Raw genomic sequence first — 21508 nt, forward strand, 5'->3', positions numbered from 1 at the left:
TAGTGCAGCATGATATGCACTTAACTAGTATTGCCATAGAAAATGCCTCTTTTCATAAGGGATGGTGTCTTGTGCTAGAAGTGTCACGTAGACAATTAAAGCAGAATTGAAGAATTGTTTTTTTTTTTTTTGCAAAGACCCAGAAATTGCAAGTTTTGCATGCATTCATACTTGCAAATCTGCCCTCATTCTCATTGAGGGCGGGTTTGAAATTGTGCGCGTTCGTCTGAACTCCCACAATTTCAAGCCAGCATGTCAATGCAAGTTTGGGGGCGATTTAACAGATATCTGCGTGGGTTCATGCACAGATGTCTATTGAAATCGCCACCGAAGTCACCAAAAGTAGTCCAGAAATGACTTTTGGGAATCTGTGTGGTGCTGCAAAGTTTGCAAAAATAGCCTATCATTTGGCATGCGATTTGACATGTCAAATCACATGTCAAATCGACCCGATGTGAACTAAATGTCAGGTCTTGTTCTAGGCTTTAGGGTGTGAAAACTCAACAACCTCTGGGTTCATGCCAAAAGGTCATAGAGAAAATCAAGTCCTGCTCTAGGCCTAAAGGCATGGAAAGTCTACAACTTTTGAGCTGCGCAGCTTGAAAAGCTCAAGCCAAGGGGTCATAGAGAATTCTAGGTCCTGCTCTAGGCCTGGAGGTTTGGAAAGTCTATGACTCTGAGCTGGGCAGCTTGCAAAGTTCAAGCCAAGCAGTCATAGAGAATCCCAGGTCCTGCTCTAGTTCTGCAGGCGTGGAAGGACTACAAACTCTGGGCTATGCAGCTTGCAAAGCTCAAGCAAGAGGTCATAAAGAATTCAAGATCCTGCTCTAGGCTTGAAGGTGTGGGAAATCTTTGACCTCTAGGCTGTGCAGCTTGTAAAGCTCAAGCTAAGGAGTCATGGAGAATTCCAGGTGCTGCACTAGGCCTGAGGGTTTGGAAAATATATGACCTGTGGGCTGTGCAGCTTGCAAAGTTCAAGCGAAGAGGTCATAGAGAATCCCAGGTCCTGCTCTAGTCCTGAAGGCGTGGAAAGACTGCAACCTCTGGGATATGCAGCTTGCAAAGCTCAATCAAGTGGTCATAGGGTATCCCATGTCCTGCTCTAGGCCTGAAGGTTTGGAAAGTCTATGACCTCTGAGCTGTGCAGCTTGCAAAGTTCAAGCCAAGTTGTCATAGTGAATCCCAGGTCCTGCTCTAGTTCTGCAGGCGTGGAAGGACTACAAACTCTGGGCTATGCAGCTTGCAAAGCTCAAGCAAGAGGTCATAAAGAATTCAAGATCCTGCTCTAGGCTTGAAGGTGTGGGAAATCTATGACCTCTAGGCTGTGCAGCTTGCAAAGCTCAAGTTCAGGAGTCATGGAGAATTCCAGGTCCTGCTCTAGGCCTGAGGGTTTGGAAAATATATGACTTGTGGACTGTGCAGCATGCAAAGTTCAAGCCAAGAGGTCATAGAGAATCCCAGGTCCTGCTCTAGTCCTGAAGGCGTGGAAAGACTGCAACCTCTGGGATATGCAGCTTGCAAAGCTCAATCAAGTGGTCATAGAGTATTCCATGTCCTGCTCTAGGCCTGAAGGTTTGGAAAGTCTATGACCTCTGAGCTGTGCAGCTTGCAAAGTTCAAGCCAAGTGGTCATAGTGAATCCCAGGTCCTGCTCTAGTTCTGCAGGCGTGGAAGGACTACAAACTCTGGGCTATGCAGCTTGCAAAGCTCAAGCAAGAGGTCATAAAGAATTCAAGATCCTGCTCTAGGCTTGAAGGTGTGGGAAATCTATGACCTCTAGGCTGTGCAGCTTGCAAAGCTCAAGTTCAGGAGTCATGGAGAATTCCAGGTCCTGCTCTAGGCCTGAGGGTTTGGAAAATATATGACTTGTGGACTGTGCAGCTTGCAAAGTTCAAGCCAAGAGGTCATAGAGAATCCCAGGTCCTGCTCTAGTTCTGCAGGCGTGGAAGGACTACAAACTCTGGGCTATGCAGCTTGCAAAGCTCAAGCAAGAGGTCATAAAGAATTCTAGTCCTGAAGGCGTGGAAAGACTGCAACCTCTGGGATATGCAGCTTGCAAAGCTCAATCAACTGGTCATAGAGTATCCCATGTCCTGCTCTAGGCCTGAAGGTTTGGAAAGTCTATGACCTCTGAGCTGTGCAGCTTGCAAAGTGCAAGCCAGGCAGTCATAGAAAATCTCAGGTCCTGCTCTAGTTCTGAAGGTGTGGAAGGACTACAAACTCTGGGCTGTGCAGCTTGTAAAGCTCAAGCAAGAGGTCATAGAGAATTCCAGGTCCTGCTCTAGGCTTAAAGGTGTGGGAAACCTCTGAGCTCTAGGCTGTTCAGCTTGCAAAGCTCAAGACAAGGAGTCATGGAGAATTCCAGGTCCTGCTCTAGTCCTAAAGGTGGGGAAAGACTGCAACCTCTTGGATATGCAGCTTGCAAAGCTCAAGCAATAGATCATAGAAAATCCCATGTCCTGCTCTAGGCTTGAAGTTGTGAGAAATCTATGACCACTAGGCTGGGCAGCCTGCAAAGCTCAAGCCTAAAGGTCATAGAGCAGGGATCCTCAAACTACGGCCCTCCAACTGTTGCGAACTACACATCCCATGAGGCATTGTAATACTCTGACATTCACAGACATGACTAGGCATGATGGGAATTGTAGTTCCTGAACAACTGGAGGGCCATAGTTTGAAGACCCCTGTCATAGAGAATCTCAGGTCCTGCTCTAGGCCTGCAAAGCAGCTAGGAGAACCTCTGTAATAGCCACAAAACCCTTGGCTGTGTATTAAAAAAAAAAAAAATACACCTGCAGAGCAATTTTTTTGTATAACTCCATGCTCATGGGGGCAATGTGGATTGTTACTAGGCTACTTTCTTTCCAGGTGGAATATTTTTCATTTATTCATGTATTTTGCATAGATATCTTAACTTAATTTTTAATTGTTATTTTAATAACAAAACAAAGAACCATTACCGTGAAAAAAAAAAATAGTTAGAAGAGGTACCACTTTCTATTTGACCTGCAGATAAAATAGCCTGGTAACATTTGATTTAGCCCCCCATTCCAACAGAACAAGTCTACATGCAGCTTCATGGGCTTGAATAGCCTCGCAAGTGTGCAAGCATGCGCTAAATTAATTTGCAATTTCAGAGTTTTTGCATTAAAAAAAAAAAAAATGTTCTGCTTTAAGGGAAATAAAAAAAGTGTTGAAAACCAGGATGAGAGTAGAGTTTCTGTACCGGGGTCAATAATGTGTATATACAATAGCCATTTTCTAGTTAGAACTTGTGTCTCTTGTTTTGAACCCCTCCACCTGCCCGTCCCTCCTTATTTATACTTAACTTATTTTCATGATGTATTCTTGCAAATGTGTCTGTACAGTTCATAAATAGATAGGCACACCGTACAGAGGAAGCCTGTATATGGGCCCAGGACTTTTTGATAACGATATCAATAATACTTTTTTTTTTAATATGATGCAAGAGCCAAATATTGCTATGAAGGGGAATAAACAGCTATTGCTCCGTGAATTTACATATCTTGAAAACCTCAAATTATTATTATTATTATTATTATTTTTTAAATCTCGTAGTGAGAAATCAGCTTGTACTTTTTTTTTTTAATTAGGGGGACACATTTTCAATTTTTTTTGGCCTCTTGAATGCAAAAAAGGGAACTTTTTAGGAAACAACCCATCCCATGTGCCAGGGAAGTGCTGTGACCTCCTTATATATCCTTCCTTTTATTTCCTTATTCTCATATAGAACCAAGGGATTCCTAAAATAATGTAAAAATATAGACAAAGGGCGCCACCATCTGAGTGTAGCAATTTATTTAAAAAGCATAAAGGACGATATATATTAGTGATCGACCCATTATCGGCAGCCGATATGCACTTTCCCCGATATATCGGAATCGCCCTTTTGATTTACCGATATTGCCGCTATTTCAGGACAGTGCTTGTACCAGAGTGATGCCTGCAGCTAGAGGCATCACCACGGTACCGGTGTCCATAGCCGACGGCCGGCTGTCTTGTAATGACAACCGATGCGGCTGAGAAGCCGCTTGGCTGTCATTCCAAGGAGCGGGAGGGGACATCCCCCCCCCCTCCCGCCGCCTACCGGGGCTCGCCCGGGTCTCCTGTCCCACTGGGAGACCCGGGAATCCTACCTTCGCCACCACCGTCTGACTGGATCTCTATTTCTTTGAATTTGGCGCCGCTGAGTACCCGGAAGTGATGTCATGACATGACATCACTTCCGGGTACTGGCAGGGCCGAATTAAAAAAACGTACAGTATTCAAAACAGCCAAACTTGGCGTTTTGAATGCTTTTAAGTGCAGAAGAGGGGTTTGGGGTCTTTTAGACCCCCAGATCCCTCCACAAGAGTACCTGTAGACAAAAAAATAAAAATATCCGAAAATATCTGCCAATATTGGCCGATACCGATATCTGATGGCCAAAATATCGGTATCGGTGGTAAAAAAACTATATCGGTCGATCAATAATATATATGCACTTACATATAGAAGTTAACCCCTTAACGCCAATGTAATGCAAATTTGCGTCCTTCAGCTTCAAGGGGTTGTACCGGGGTCATGCCTGCAGTTAGAGGCGACAGTCAGCTTTCTTGTGATAACAACCGATGCAGCTAAGCAGTAGCTTACACCTTTCACCGCTCTGCCTGGGTCTCCTGTCCCACTGGGAGACCAGAACGACCAGCCGACACCCTCACTGGCCGAAGCCCAGAACAAATCCAGATTGGCTTTGATCGGGTCTCTGATGTAGAAACCCAGAAGCAATTTCATGACATCACTTCCAGTTACTGGAGCCTTAATTGCATAGATAGGACTAGGCGTCTGATCTTTTATTCCCCTATATATAATTCTTTATGTTTTTAAATAAGTTGCTACACTCAGATGGTGGTGCCCTCCCTTTATATTTAAGTTCCACCTAACCAAAAACCCTATTCCTTATGATCAGCCCAAGCCAACCAACGAATACTGGGTAGGGGCTTTCCTGAAGAGAGACTCCCCCCCCCCCCCCCCCAAGGCAGGGGAGGAAGAAATGGCCACACATCCTCCTCCTAGACCTAGACAGCCATGGGTGATATATGTCACTAACCTGAGCTGATTAGCCCTAAAGTAGAACTATCTTGGACATTTATTAAATGGCTTTGAAGGGGTTTATCTGCTTACACAAGCCAGGGAAGGAAACATATTCATTTTTTTCTGTGCTATCCATCCCTGTTCTCTTCTGTAAGCTTTTTTTTTCCCTCTAAATTTTTATAATGGATTTCATTGAAAGAAATATTAAATCATTTTAAGGGAGGATACAGGAATGTGAAAGAATTGATTTGCAAAGGATCTGTAATAGCAGTGATCTCTGGCTGTCTCATGTAACAAGTCTTTGGTCTGTGACTTGCTTCTGGACTAGGTCTCCAGCATCTCCTGTAGAATGTCCTCAGTCCCCGGCCATCTCTTGTAGCATGCCCGTTCTTTGGCCATCTCCTGTTGCATGTCTGCATTCACTGGCAGCTTTCTGTAGCATTTATTTTTACTGAATATTAGGTGTGAGGCCCCCTATTTAATAAAGGTAGACCATACTATGAATGGTTAGAGAAGCTCCAAGCCAAGAAGGGTTTGAAGCACTGACCTTGAAACAGAAGAACTGCTGATTGTCTTTAACACTGATCCTCCAACAAATGTGCAGAGATGGCAAGAAGCGGGACATAAACCAGGAAAAAAAATGATCACAGTGTGCAGATTTTAAGACTTGGTGCTGAGCACCCTTTACTTAGTTGCCCTTTTAAATTCAAGGATACTGCCCTCCAATTATTTGTTCATTACATATTTTTGTGGTCAGTCCTGTTGCATATGCACCAATTATTTTTTAATTTGTGCATTATATATTGATATATTCTGATATATATATATATATATATATATATATATATATATATATATATATATATATATGCCAATTTTCACGCATTTTATGTTAATCCACTGCTCCAGATTCCTGTCACTCAGTTTCCGCCAACAGCGCAACGCTCATACGCGTTATTTCTTCTACTTCTCCATAAAGACTGAGTCAACTGGTAGGCAAGTGCAAATTAGAACATGTCAGTACACAGTGCAGCGAAGGCATTCTGGAAATTAAATTGTCACACCTCAAATAATAAATAAATATATATATATATATATATATATATATATATATATATATATATTCCTCTGAAGACTGGGTTTTAAAAATAAAATGTGTTCTACCCCTCTTGTAGTTGAACCTCTTTTATTGTGGGGACATTACGTTTTTAAATTCTTCTAATCTTCTTTTACCTTTTAATACAGCAGTCTTAAAATCATGACAAGAAATTATTTCCAGGAATTATTTAAAGCTAAAAACTGAACCTTAAGTTATTTCAAATTTAAAGTGTTACTAAACCCAGGACTCTGCAGTCACTATATCTGGTCTCCCACACTATACAGAACATGGAAATGCAATTAGTTTAGTAAATATAAACTGCTGAATACCTTTTCTCATCAGCAGTATATAGCAGTCTTGTGACTTCTATCAGTGTCTGGTTAAAGCTTGTAGGAGGGGTTTTCGTTCTCCTCTGACTGTCCTATGGGGCTCCATGATCCCTGACTCTGTCTAGACAGTGCTGATTGGCCCTGTGCTGATCACATGCACCCTCCATAAAACAAAAAAAAAAAAAAAACTCTCTAGCAATGCACACCAAACTGAGCATGTGCAGAGTGCCCCCAAGGCTCTGTTCTATCAGGAGATGGATTGGGGACAGTGGAAGAATGATCACATTTTACACAATGCAGAGGATTAACCCCTTAGGTCCCACAGTGAGTATAACAAGCATGCTTTACTGCATATACAGACTGATTTTACTGCTGTGGATTTAGTAATGCTTTAACTAATTATTCATCTTTCGTGGACTCTGCGTGTATTTACTGTTAATAATGGCCTGTCCAGTCAAAACAAATAAAAAATTGCATATGAAAAGGGGCATAACTCTGAACCATAGGTCCCTGCACTGTTGCGTCCTTCTATTGCCTTGCTGTTATTGATAACTCTTTTCATGCCCGCTACAAGAAGATGTATTTTGAGAGGCGGAGTGCTGCTTTAGAAGTCAGTAACACAGCACTCACCACCGACCGCGCTGCATACAGAAACCGCAAAGAAAAACACGATTCAGATTTTATTTTTCTACTCTTTCACGCTAGATAGCTTTTCATTTTTTATTTGCATAATGATTCTCTGTGGGTTTATAGGATACTTCTACAAGGCTGATATAGTTGGCACGGGTCGCCCTGTAATAAGGAATACAATGGGGTAACCTAAAAATAAAATAAGTGGAAAAATCTGAAGCATTGCTTCTTAACCTTCTTAAGAAAAGGAATTACAGCAAATAGGGCAGAAATAATCACATATTGAACTTGTAGGGTGTGTATAGTATTGTTTTGGATAGAATAGGGAAGGGTTAAAGCCCCTATTGGCCTATTTTTTGCTGTCCATGTATGTTGGAAAAATTTCACTTCCTGTTCTGGAGGAATACCGTAAGAGGAAATTATTCCGAAATGGAGGAGAAATCTCATCGTAGACAGTTGTCACCAGAACGTTTGGGTGCTTTGATGGCAACTCTCTTTGACGGTGGTCAGCGTGAACACAGACAGCAACGACTACAAAGTTGTACGACTCCAAAGTTGCGCCGACTTTGGAGTACAACTTTGGTGCAACTTTGATGCAACTTTGGATGGGTGCAACGTGGATATGACTTTGGCTTTGACCATTTTTAATGGACAACTGTTGCACACAAGTTACATAATATAACAATTAGGTCCAACTTTCATGCAACTTCTGAGGGTTAACATTGAAGTCTATGGCCCTGAAGTTGCATGAAAGTCGGACCAAAGTAGTGCGTGAACTACTTTGAAGTTGCTGCACATTTAAGTTGCGCATATATGAATGGGTATCATTAGAAAACATGGGGAACGACACGTCGTGCAACTCTGATGTCCAAAGTTGCATGACAGGTTGCACAAATGTCAAAGGGGCCTTAGGCTGGCCATACACTATACAATTTTCTTATTCAATTTCCCTGAGATTTACCTTCAACTATGTAGTGCAAGGGCTTGCCTGATTGCATACAAATTAAAAAGGCTTCGGTTTGACCTCCTATTATATGGTTTTGGTAAATCTAAAGAAAAATTGAACAAGGAAATTGTTTAGTCTATAGCCAGCCTAATAGGACAACCACACCAAGGAAATAAGTGTTCATAAAAATCTATTAATTTATATTAGTTTATAACAAGAAAATTAACGTGTTTCCTGGCCTCCTAACCACATACATTTTCTTTTATAAAAGAAGAGGGAATTCTTAGAGCCTCTGAAACGCGTTGGGATTTTTATCTTTTCATGTTCTAAATGAACAGCAGTATTATTTTTTATTTCCTTGGCGCTCTCATTAGAATTTCTGTACTTAAAGCGTAACTCCACTTTTGTTGAGAAAAAAACATTCCCCTCCGGGTGATCTCTGTACATTGCAGGGATTGTAACATACTTTGTTTCAGATTTCTACCTTTTATTATTATGAAGAAATCATTGTTTGTTCCTCTGTGCTGAGTGGGCCTAATGGGAGTGGTTTCATAATTATCTATCAGCTGTGGCACCTGCAGGGCTCTAATGAGGAAATCTGCTGGGCCTGCATCCCTTTAGACGTGTTCCTATTGGAGTATCTCACCAAAAATGAGATTTGTGTTGCAGGAGATGCCAGAAATCTGACTTGTATCTTAGTGTAGACTTCTGGGAAAATTGGTGAGCCAATCACACAAGCAGGAAATGATGTTTCTGGGGGTGTGGTCAGTATACATTCTGTGTACAGAACAGCTCCAGGCGGCCATATTGCATTGCAATTTCAGAAAATTACAACAGCTGCAGATTGAAAAGGAAAGGTCATTTTTAATAACATTCAATTACAATATGATTTGTGTTGCAATTGTACACGCTATATTGTTTTTTTTTTTTTTTTATTTGCTATTTTTTCCCCACGAAAGTGGAGTTACCCTTTAATTTCCATACTCTGGGTCCCCTAGTTAAGGGTACCTTGTCTGTGATGACCGCAGCCTCACCCAATCTGTTATGCCCCATACCAATGCAATCGACTTTTGCATAATTTATGTCAAATCCAGAGCCTTATTCACACAAGTTCTAGCAATAAAACTTGGCAGAGGCTCTAACTCTTCCCCACTCTATTCAAAACAATGAAAAAAGTTTTTTTTGTTTACATACACTTTAATTAACAGGCAAACCGATGTTATTTTTTTTTTGTATTTTATATATATATATATATATGTACGTGTATATATATATATATATATATATATATATATATATATATATATATATATATATATATATATATATATATATATGTGTATATATATATATATATATATATATATATATATATATATATACATATGTATATATATATGTATATATATATATAAACTGTTATAACCCTTTCGACATACAGTTTCAGTTGATGGCGAATTCCATGGGAGGTGAAGTATTTCCTCTGCCTACTTTCATTTACTTGAATGTGTATTTCATAGTGTATGACGCCTCCTGCCTACAGAATGTTTACTTTTTTTTTTTTGTTTTTGTTAATTTGTAAATTATGTAATCTTTGATTTTATTTTTTGTACATTTTTTTTTTTTTACCACAAACAATGTTTTAAAAAAATTGTGTTTGTCATTCAGTTTATACAAAGGCAAGTGAAAGTGTAATTTCTTTTTTATATCCATGTTACTTGCAAATAACTCATGTACAGTAATGCTGGCAATAAAGATCAATACATATTTACATTTTGTGGGATTTTATGCTTATTTTTTTTTTTCTATGATTACAGTGCCTTGAAAAAGTATTCATACCCCTTGAAATGTTCCACATTTTGTCATGTTACATCCAAAAAAGTAAATGTACAGTATCTCACAAAAGTGAGTACACCCCTCACATTTTTGTAAATATTTTATTCTACCTTTTCATGTGACAACTTGAAATGACACTTTGCTACAATGTAAAGTAGTGAGTGTACAGCTTGTATAACAGTGTCAATTTGCTGTCCTCTCAAAATAACTCAACACACAGCTATTAATGGCTAAACCGCTGGCAACTAAAGTGAGTACACCCCTGACATTTTTGTAAATATTTTATTATATCTTTTCATGTGACAACACTTAAGAAATGACATTTTACGACAATGTAAAGTAGTGAGTGTACAGCGTTAGTTAGGTATCAATTTAGTCTGCGTGACATCATCTTTCACATTGTACAAAATAATTGGGCTAACTTTACTGTTTAGTTTTTTTTTTAATTCATTAAAGTGTATCTTTTTCCCAAAATAATGTGTTTGAAAGACTGCTGCTCAAATACCGTGTGACATAAAATATTACAACAACCACCATTTTATTCTCCAGGGTCTGCTAAAAATATATATACATATATGTAAATTTTTGTGTTGGTGCGCTAACCAAAATAGATTAGTGGCTGCACTAAGAACTCCAAGAACTAAAGAGTATAGAAATGTGTAAAGAAAAATGAGTGCGCTCAACTTAAATACAACAAGTGAAGTACATAAATACAAATGAATGTACAATATATATGAACAATGTATATAATATAGTGAACTAAAAAGATACCCCTCTATAACCATAAATAGAGTCTAAACAAAAGTTATGTGGGTTCTAGTAGTGAAATGTCTCTCAACACAAATATGTTATAAAAATGACTCCTTTAAATAGGCAAATGCGGTGAACGTGACTCCTTGCGGACAAAGTGAACAGGCAACTGTGTGTTTACCACCTCGCGATACAAACATAGGCAGTGGAATGGCTCCTTACCAGATCCCACTTCAAAAATATATGAAGTAAACCAAATGGAAGTAATCCCAAACTAAACCATACACCAACACTCTGTATCACCACGTGCTGTACAGGTAAATAGATGGCTTCTCACCAAATGACCAATTAGGGTAGGTTTCAAGGTATACGCTCCATAGGGAGACTCCCCAGAAAAGATGCCCCGGTTGAGTTCCTATAGATCCCACACTAATGGACTTGCTTCTCCTTGTGGATACAAATGACCAAGTATTGGAGGCTCAGCCCAGGCAGGCAGGCAACAGGTCCCGTTACACACATTTGCCCGTTCCAGACATCAGGTCCCAGAGACTTGATTCCTTGGCTCTGATAAGCTGCGGCAACAGGACTATCCTCCCTCAGATTTAGGCAGTCAGATACCAGCAAAAAGACCTCTCTGAGGCACGAACATGGACCCCATGCGCACGCATAATTAACTCTATTCTCATCCATACCATACCTCTATGTCCCTAGGGTCTCCTCCATGTGGGTCTGGTCCCGGTTGCTAGGGCACTGACCCCTCAGGGGGTAGGCCATGAACCGCTTCTCTCACTATGCATGAAACCCGTCACCCCTACTAATATCGTTCTGCCGCTGGCTGGCTGTCATATCATCCTTCTCTTGTACTTGTTGCCCCTAGCAATGGCATGTCACCACTTCACCCCCTGTATGTCTGTGTATTACAGGCCCTGTTCTTCCATACACCATTTCCACCATGCACCCCTTTAGGCAACTTCAGACCAGGCATGATAAAAGTTATAAAAACTTTAATAAAAACGCTCAGCATAACAGTTCCAAAACAAAGTGCACAGTCTTTTTTCTAAACAAATCCCTAACTCTTGCTTGCGGCTGCCCTAGCATACTCTCACAGGCAAAAGCCCATACACAGCAGAGTCCACAGTGGCAGATGACCAGAGCTGGTGTTCTTCAGGGTGGAATGCAGGTCCCAGCTATCCCCCTACATGTGTAGGTTCCTAGAGGCAGATGAGGCTTTCTCTGGTAGCTGCAGAAGCTCTGTGATGTGGATGGAAATAACATGCTGTGTCCTGCCCAAGTCTGCTCTAATATGCAAACTGTGTGACTGGGCAGAGCCCTTCCCCCTTTTATTGTGAGCACAGGGAGAGAGGCAGAGCTCAGTAGAAAGTGCAGGAAACAGGTTAACTGTTTCCCTCTTGGCTGGAACAACAGCTGACTCACTAACCAGCATTTCAACCTGCTTACAGACTCATCTACGCAGATGTTTTGTTGGAGTGTATACACGTCTGCACATTTATGGGAAATGTAATTTATCAGGGGCTGAATTTTGTGGAGCCAGAGGGTATTGTCATTATATTGCTTAAAATGCATTTTCCTGACAAACTTCCATGGCAGCATACGTTTGGGTAGCCCCACCCTCGCTCCTACCCCATAGGACCCCACTCCCATAAGTTTTCAGGCTGAGCCAGAGGCTGTGTTCCTTTTCTGTCCTCCTCACTTATAAGGACCATTTTGTATGAAGTTTCCTACCTTTTGGAAGACGTGGAAACTGGGGTCTCACACGGGACAGCCGTGCTGATATTGGGAGTCCTGTGGTGTCCAAAAGTTTCCAGGATGGCTCCACTAGTCACCAAATGCCCGGCGCACAGCAGGGTGGTGAATGGCACACATGCGCAGACAATTGACATCTATAATAACAGAAGCTCTGCCAATGGCGAGCAGTTGCACCAGGTCAGATGCCCTGCTAAAAGCGGGTGACCTCTAAAGTGTGCCCAGCATGATGGTGTGCTTTGCTGTTCCTGGGATCCGGGTCGCCCTGCGGATGCATTGATTGATCTGTGGACGAGGTCCAGGATACGTGAGTATGTTTGGCTTGAGGTCTGCAGAAGGGACCAGACGCCATGATGACTCCTAGGGAGTAACTCCACTTGTGTTAGAAAAGAGAAATAAATAAATAATAATGAAAATGAAAACATATAGAGATGTCTATGCTCTGATGTGCATTGTGGCAGTTTTATCAAAGTTTGGTGCAGTTACTTTCCATCCTGAACAGATATCTGTTTGTTTTAGCAAGTTTTTTCTTTCTGTGCTAGTTATGGAATGCGGCCTTTGGCTCAGCCTGAAAGTTTATGGGAGTGGGGTCTGTAACAGAACCGCTGACCCACACTGTACTTGTGGACTTCCATCAGTATACGGCTTCCTTGCAGTCATGAACATATATAACAGATTTTCCTAGCTGTCCTCATACAAAGCTAGCCAACAACTTAGCTTGTACAAGTTAAGGAACCTTCTTCTTTATTGTACAGTTTCACACTCAGGGGTCGAGTCCTGCAGGAACGCATGGGAACGGCGTCCCCGCACTATTTCCACAGCGGGAACGCCATTCCCGTTGCTCCTCCAACCTCCTGCAGGACCAGGGCAGCCAGAACTTACAGTGCAGTCCAGGCAGCCGCAGCGTTTGGCCGCTCGCGGCGCCTCTCTCTGCAAACAGGCCGGCGGAGGGGGAAGTGCACAGCGGATGACGTCACGAGCAGGAGAGTGCGCTGCCCAGCAACAAGAGCCACCAGCCACTCACAGGCCCAGCCCAGGCCTAGAGCGCGCGCTGAATGGACAGGCGTGGGCGTGGCCTGACTGGAGTGCATTCTGCATTGAATAGATGATCGCTTGGTGAGGCGATGAGGAAAGGTGAAGAAGGCAGCCGGCAGCAGAGCAGAGACAGAGAGCAGCATATCCAGAAGAAGAAAACTGCAGCAGTCAGAGGAGCAGGCCGGTTTTAGCAGTGGCACTGTGGCAGCCTGCCTGGGAGGTGAGTCAATGGAGCAGTGAGTCCACAATCCACTCACTGCACATTTGCCTCTCATACTGTCCCTCACACTGTAAAATTCTGTCAGCAATGCATGTCAGCCACATTGTCATTTTCAGGGGTGTGTGACTCACACACCCCTGAAAATGACAATGTGGCTGACATGCTGACAGAATTTTACAGCTGAACTGCTCCACTTACCTTACCTGCCACTTCTAAAATCGATGTCCCCAGGCCTGCTCCTTGTGTGCTGGCTGTGTCTGGCTCCTCTGCTGCGTGCTGCGTGCTGCTGCCTTGCCTTACCGGTGACTCCACTGATGCTGTCCACACGCTCTGGGCCTTCAAATGCATAAACATGAAATATTTGTGAATCGTGACTGATGCCCTTTGTCAGGAATATTTCATGTTTATGCATTTGAAGGCCCAGAGCGTGTGGACAGCATCAGCGGAGTCACTGGTAAGGCGAGGCAGCAGCACGCAGCAGAGGAGCCAGACACAGCCAGCACACAAGGAGCAGGCCCGGGGACATCGATTTCAGAGGTGCCAGGTAAGTGGAGCAGTGAGTCCACTGCACATTTGCATTCTCCCTCACACCCCTTACAATAAATGTTGCATTGCATTTTCTGTGAAATATATGAGCGTAATTTTTTTTTTTTGGTGGGGGGGGGGGGGGGGCGCGGGTGTATCGTGGGTGAGTTCCCACACTTTTTTCCCCAGGACTTGACCCCTGTTCACACTCAATTTATACACACACGAGCACATCCCCCTCCTGATCGAATTACTACACACAGGTCAGGGGTTGCCTGATTACATTATCCTATGCAGATAAAATTGTATACAGAAACAGAATTAACCTGAACTACTTATCTGGCCATCTGGACAGAACAATGTGAGGTCATTAACATTTATCAATGGGACAGGCAGACTTAACACAAGCCACACCCCAGCTCAATAAATAGACAATAGGACAAGACTGCCAATGACAGTCTGTCCATCTACATTGAAACACATGGAATACACATCTAGGTGTCACAGACTCCATGGCAACAGGCCACAGGTCTCACAGTGCAAAGTGGGATCCAATCTCCACATTTCATGAGAGACTCTCCCATCTGAAGCCATCCAAACCATTCTCTCTGCATCCCCCAAGTATCTATTCCTCACTCCCAGTGACGGTGAACACCGTCACAGGATCCTATGGGGTAGGAGCGAGGATGGGGGTACCCAAACGTATGCTGCCATGGAATCCATCAGGAAAGGAAAATTAAGGTAAGTATTTGATAGTAAATTTTCCATTATATGTTCATATCTTTTACTGGCCATTGCAGCAGAGAACACGGGCATATGATGAATCTGCCCATGTAAAGGGTTAAGCCCAAAAAAGTTTTACATTCAGAAACTGTGACTGGTTTGGCAAGGCATGAATTTGGGTTGGCGGCAATGTATTGCAGTGCATAAACTTTAGTTTGGTCCACAATCAAATTGTAGAGCTCTTTGGTGAAAAACAGTTTGTAAAAAAAAAAATCAAGGGGCGTTGCTAGCCTGTGAGGGTCTACGGACCCCCCCCCCCCCCGCGCGTGTGCCCGGCGGACCCGATGTCCGCCAGTCACTCGCGATCGTCGGGTGGAGAGGGAGAAAGGCAGGCGGCTAATGTAAACAAGCCGCCTGTCATTCTCCCCTGTATAAGAATGGTGATCATACGGTTCTACTATGTAGGACCGTTGATCACTGTTCCTACATCTCAAGCCACAGCCAATCACAGTTAGAATCACGCCCCTAGGGACACACATAACCCCTCCCTCTCAAAAAAAGTTAACCCCTTCACTGCCAGTGTAATTTTACAGTAACAGTGCATATGTATAGCACTGATTACTGTAGAAATGTCACTGGTAACCCCAAAAGTGTCAAAAATGTCAGTCAAGGGTCCGATCTGTCCGCCGCAATGTCGCAGTCCCGCAAAACAAATTGCAGATCACAGCCATTACGCGTTAAAAAAAAAACAACAAAAATGACAAAAATCTTTCCCTTTGTTAGTAAACGCCATAACTTTTGCGCAAACCAATCAAAATAAGCTTTTTGCGATTTTTTTTTACCAAAAATATGGTAAAAAAAAATTGGCCCAAAATGTTAAAAAATTTAGATTTTTTTTATATTTCATATAAAAAACTGTGAAAAATATTGTTATTTTTGCAAAATTGACGCTGTTTTTTTGTTTATAGCGCAAAAAGTAAAAATCGCACAGGTGATCAAATACCACCAAAAGAAAGCTCTGTTTATGGGAAAAAAAGGACGTCAAATTAATTTAGGTACAGCGTCGCACAACCGCGCAATTGTCCGTTAAAGTCACGCAGTGCCGAATCGCAAAATAGGCCCTGGTCAGGAAGGGGGTAAAATCTTCCGGGGCTTAAGTGGTTAAAGGAGAATTAAACCTGAAAAAACGATTAGTAAAACCCAAAAGTGATTTTTTTTTTTTTTTTACCACTACTATTTCTTAATATTGGCTTCTGAAAATTACAAATACAGCAATTTAGAAATCGGATGAAAGGTTTAGCACTGGGAAACACTTTTTCATAGAAAAATAGTGAATTTTATATAAGTACCTGTAATAAATAAAATAAAATACATTTTATATACAACCATACACAGGGGCAGACTGGCAACTTTTGGCCCAGGTGGCAAGTACAAACCAACTTATGGTGCAGCGAATCAGCCCCCCTCCCACTCTCCCTCTTCCCGTCCTCTTCTTGAACCCCATTCCAGTCTGAAACCCTGCTCCAGGTACTCTCTACTCACCGGCTGAATCCAGACTCCTAACCTGGCCTACAGGGGGCGGTTGGGGGAGCTGGGACAGCATGGTTGGAGCTGGCCAGGGGAGAAGAGTCTCCAGTGGGGCATGGAACCGGCGTCTGCTCAGACACAGTTTACACCATCCATGCTGGGGGGGGGGGGGTCTGTGCTTTGTCCTTGTCTTCATCCCGCACTCAATAGGTCAGCGGTGGGGAATTTTTACTTCTCTTCACCAGGAATCCATTAGACATGTCTGTGGCAGAAGCGGTGCAGCCTTTTTACGGAGCATCAGAGCGGCCTTGGGGGCAATTGCCCCCCTGCACCCTGGCCCAGTCCTCCCCTGACTATACAGATTAGACTAGTGGTTCTCAACTCCGGTCCTCAGGACCCACTAACAGGCCAGGTTTCCAAGATAACTTGAATACATCACAGGTGATATGATTTGCTGCTCAGTGATTGCAGTATTCTAGTCTGGATCTCCCCAAGGTAATACCTAAAATCTGGCCTGTTAGTGGGTCCTGAAGACAGGAGTTGAGAACCACTGTATTAGACCAAAATGAGGGACAAATGAGGAGGAAAGAGGAACAGAGGGACTTTGTTCCAAATCAGGGACAGTTTGGAGCTATGAACGGGTACTGCTGAATCTGGGGGCAGCCAATTAGGGTTCGCAAGCACCTCTGGAAGGATATTTTGAGCTCTATGGGTCTGTGCTCTAATTCTTGGAGGCTGCGCTTGCATTCCACTAGCCACCTCACCAGCTTGTACTGCACTTCACCATAAATCAATGCAGTGCTGGTGTGTAAAATGCTAGGATGTACTAGGATGCTGGTGCCTGCCAGATCACCGAAAGGTAGTGGAGCACTAGTACTTGGACCCTGCTACATATGAGCATAATCATGCATTTCTAGCACCTCCGCAACACGGGGTCAGGTACGCCTGATCTTAGCAGGGACCTCTTCTCCATCATCTGAGCTGCTTTCTACAGGTTCCTATACTGAGGCATGTTCTGTCAGTGAGGCAAAGACTGCTGGACCATTGTCACAGCCTTGCCCCTAGACAGGACCATCCCCAGTATAGGGATTAAGAGTCATTCACTCGCCCACTTGTTTATTACCAATTGTATACATTAATCTACAACTGTTTACTTAAAGGGAATATTGCTGTTTTCCATTCATTGGTTGTTAAATTATTGTGTATTGTTGTAATAAATATTCCCTCCTGGCTTTGGTGTGTCATTGCCAGGAAGTTGTTGGAGAACCTTGAACCAAGGGACCCAACCATGAGTGGCTCCTTCGGGGTGTCAGTGCTACATTCTAGCTCAGGGAGATATAAAATGCCTGACAGATGTACAGGAGACCATTGATAATCTATTGAACCAACCAGGGCTGCTGTTAGAAATCGCGGGGCCCCGTACAGAGAATATTAAAGATATATTTAGCTAAAATTTCAACAAAATCACTATTATCAGACACAAATATAACATAACTCACATAATTCCTGCTAAATCTAAAAAAAAAAAAACTATGTTAAATAAAAAAGAAGATGAGATGAGAAAAATATCCAGGCTGGGCAGTTGGAGCTCCGGGATCAGAGAGACAGAGAGAGAGAAACAAAGTTACAAATAAACTCCTGAGCAGAGATAAGTGCTGGGAGGGGGGCCCACACAAGGGAGGGGGATTAGTGAGGGACGACTGTCTCTTTCTCAGCAGATAAAAGCTGATAGCAGGGAGAGGGACAGATCAGATTCAGGTGCTGGAGGAAGATTTCTGTATTTGTTGTCCATCACTAATCCCCCTCTCTGTGTGGCCCCCCCCTGTGTGCTCGGGCCCCCTACAAGAGGGCTGGTGGTCCCCCCCTATCAGCGGCCCTGGAACCAACTATCATCTGCTTCACACAGTCCTGGCCAACAGGGAGGCAGCAAATGAATAAAGAAGTAGGAAAGCCTTAAAGAATAAGTTACCCCAACATTTCATATTCCTGATATGTGCCTGCTGTACCATCCACTCGTGTTAAATAGTATCCTGTTCTCTTTGCATTGCTTCCTTTGTGTGAAATTCCCGGTGTTCCTGCCAGTCCCTATGCTTTCTTATTTAAAACTGACCACTCTAGGTATGGGAGCACACCTTCCCAGCATGGTCAGTTTTTTGGCTGTGCTGGTAGAACAACCTGCCTGTCCTCCAATGGCCAAGACTTGAACTGCCCCCCCCCCCCCAAGATCATTCACTGGGAAGTCGAGTGTGCTGCTGTTGCTCCATGCTCCAAATGTTTTGTTGTGTTACAGGGTGGGGGTTTACATATACTTTAAATGTTTGTTTTCTCCATACAGTGAGGGAAACAAGTATTTGATCCCCGGCTGCCCACTAACAAAGAAATGATCAGTCTATAATTTTAATAGTTGGTTTATTTTAACAATGAGAGACAGAATAACAAAAATATCCAGAAAAACGCATTTCGAAAAAGTTATAAATTGATTTGCATTTTAATGAGTGAAATAAGTATTTGATCCCCTATCAATCCGCAAGATTTCTGGCTCCCATGTGCTCCTCTTCTATACAGGTAACGAGCTGAGATTAGGGACACTTTCCTAAAGGCCCCTTTCACACAGGCGGACCGTTCAGATCCGCCTGTCCGTTTTTTTGGCGGATCTGAACGGTCCCCCCATGCATCTCTATGGGGCATCGGATGGCAGCGGAGACATGTCCGCTGACACCCGATCCGATTCGTCAAATCTGGACGGCTGGAAACCCTATTTTCCATCCATTCAGCGGATCGGATTGGATGGGATCGGATGAGAACGGACCGACGGTCCGTTCTCATCCGATTCCCCCATAGAGATCTATGGGGCTGTGACAGCTGTGTCTCCGCACACAGTGCGGAGAACAGGTGTCATTCTCCTGCTCAGTGGGGGATCGGTGGATCGATCGCCCCGCTGAGAATAGCGGAGTCCGTTTGACGGACTTACTGTGTGAAAGGAATCTAAGGGAGTGCTCCTAATCTCAGTTTGTTACCTGTATAAAAGACACCTGTCCAGAGAGACAATCAATCAGATTCCAATCTCTCCACCATGGCCAAGACCAAAGAGCTGTCCAAGGATGTCAGGGACAAGACTGTAGACCCACACAAGGCTGGAATGGGCTACAAGACCATCGCCAAAGAAGTTTGGTGAGAGGGTGACAACAGTTGGTGCGATTATTCGCAAATGGAAGAAACACAAAATAACTGTCAAATCTCCCTGGGTCTGGGGCTCAATGCAAGATCTCACCTTGTGGAGTTTCAATGATCATGAGAACGGGGAGGAATCAGCCCAGAACTACACCGGAGAATCTTGTCAATGATCTCAAGGCAGCAGGGACCAAAGTCAACAAGAAAACAATTGGTAACACACTACGCCGTGAAGGACTGAAATCCTGCAGTGCCCGCAAGGTCTGATGGCTCAAGAAAACACATTTAAAAGCCTATCTGAAGTTTGCTAATGAACATCTGAATGATCCAGAGGAGAACTGGGTGAAAGTGTTGTGGTCAGATGAGACCAAAATCAACCTCTTTGGGATCAACTTAACTCGTCGTGTTTAGAGGAGGAATGCTGCCCTTGACCACAAGAACATCATCCCCGCCATCAAACATGGAGATAGAAACATTATGCTTTGGGGGGGTTTTTCTGCTAAGGGGATCGGACAACTTCTCCCTATCAAAGGGATGATGGATGGGGCAATGTGCAATCAAATCTTGGGTGAGAACCTCCTTTCCTTAGCGAGGGTATTGAAAATGGGTCGTGGATGGGTCTTCCAGCATGACAATGACCCAAAACACACAGCCAAGGCAACAAAGGAGTGGCTCAAGAAAAAGCACATTAAGCACATTAAGCTCTTGGAGTGGCCTAGCCAGTCTCCAGACCTTAATCCCATAGAAAATATGTGGAGGGAGCTGAAGGTTCGAGTTAACAAACGTCAGCCTTGAAACCTTAATGACTTGGAGAGGATCTGCAAAGAGGAGTGGGACAAAACCTCTCCTGAGATGTGTGCAAATCTGGTGGCCAACTATAAGAAACGTCTGACCTCTGTGATTGCCAGAAAGTACTAAGTCATGTTTTGTGAAGGCGTCAAATACTTATTTCACTCATTAACCGCTTGCCGACCGCCGCACGACTATTTACTGCGGCGGTCAGCCCCTCACAGGCAAAGCGATGTAGGGCTATGTCGCTAGCCTGTGAGGCTCTAGGGAGCGAGCGCGCGCCGCCAGAGGCGCGCTCCCGCGCGGTCACGGACCCCCCCCCCCCCCGCGCGGGCACTCGCGATCGTCCGTTACACTGGAAGAAAGGCAGGCGGCTAATGTAAACAAAGCCGCCTGTCATTCTTCCCTGTGTAAGAATGGAGATCAGACGGTTCTACTATGTAGGACCATTGATCTCTGTTCTTACACATGTAGCCACAGCCAATCACAGTTAGAAACACGCCCCTAGGGACACACTTAAGCCCTCCCTCTCCAATAAAGTTAACTCCTTCACTGCCAGGGTCATTTTTACAGTAACAGTGCATATGTATAGCACGGATTACTGCAGTAATGTCACTGGTAACCCCAAAAGTGTCAAAAATGTCAGTTAAGGGTCCGATCTGTCCGCCGCAATGTCGCAGTCCCAAAAAAAAATTGCAGATCGCCGCCATTACTCGTTAAAAAAAAAACACAACAAAAATGACAAAAATCTTTCCCTTTGTTAGTAAACGCAATAACTTTTGCGCAAACCAATCAAAATACGCTTTTTGTGATTTTTTTTTTTACCAAACATAGGTAGCATAAAACAAATTGGCCGAAAATGTTAAAACATTTTGATTTTTACATTTTTTTTGGGGAATTTCATATAAAAAAATGTGAAAAATATTATTTTTGCAAAATTGACGCTCTTTTTTTGTTTATAGTGCATGATCAAAAAATCACACAGGTGATCAAATACCACCAAAAGAAAGCTCTGTTTGTGGGAAAAAAAGGATGTCAAATTTGTTTAGGTACAGCGTCGCACGACCGCGC

General features: G+C 43.3%; 1 protein-coding gene across 1 annotated transcript in view; it reads left to right on the forward strand.

The window, feature by feature from the left end:
* THSD7A (thrombospondin type 1 domain containing 7A) overlaps nt 1-125 on the forward strand; it is a 518460-nt gene extending 518335 nt beyond the window's left edge. The window contains exon 29 of the mRNA XM_082258557.1: nt 1-125. This exon is cut by the window's left edge and continues 748 nt beyond it. The gene's annotated coding sequence lies outside the window, so the exon portion shown is untranslated.
* Nucleotides 126-21508: the final 21383 nt, after the last annotated feature.

This window comes from Pelophylax lessonae (genome assembly GCF_965119305.1).
Source record: "Pelophylax lessonae genome assembly, chromosome: 5".
NCBI classification, from domain to species: Eukaryota; Metazoa; Chordata; class Amphibia; order Anura; family Ranidae; genus Pelophylax; species Pelophylax lessonae.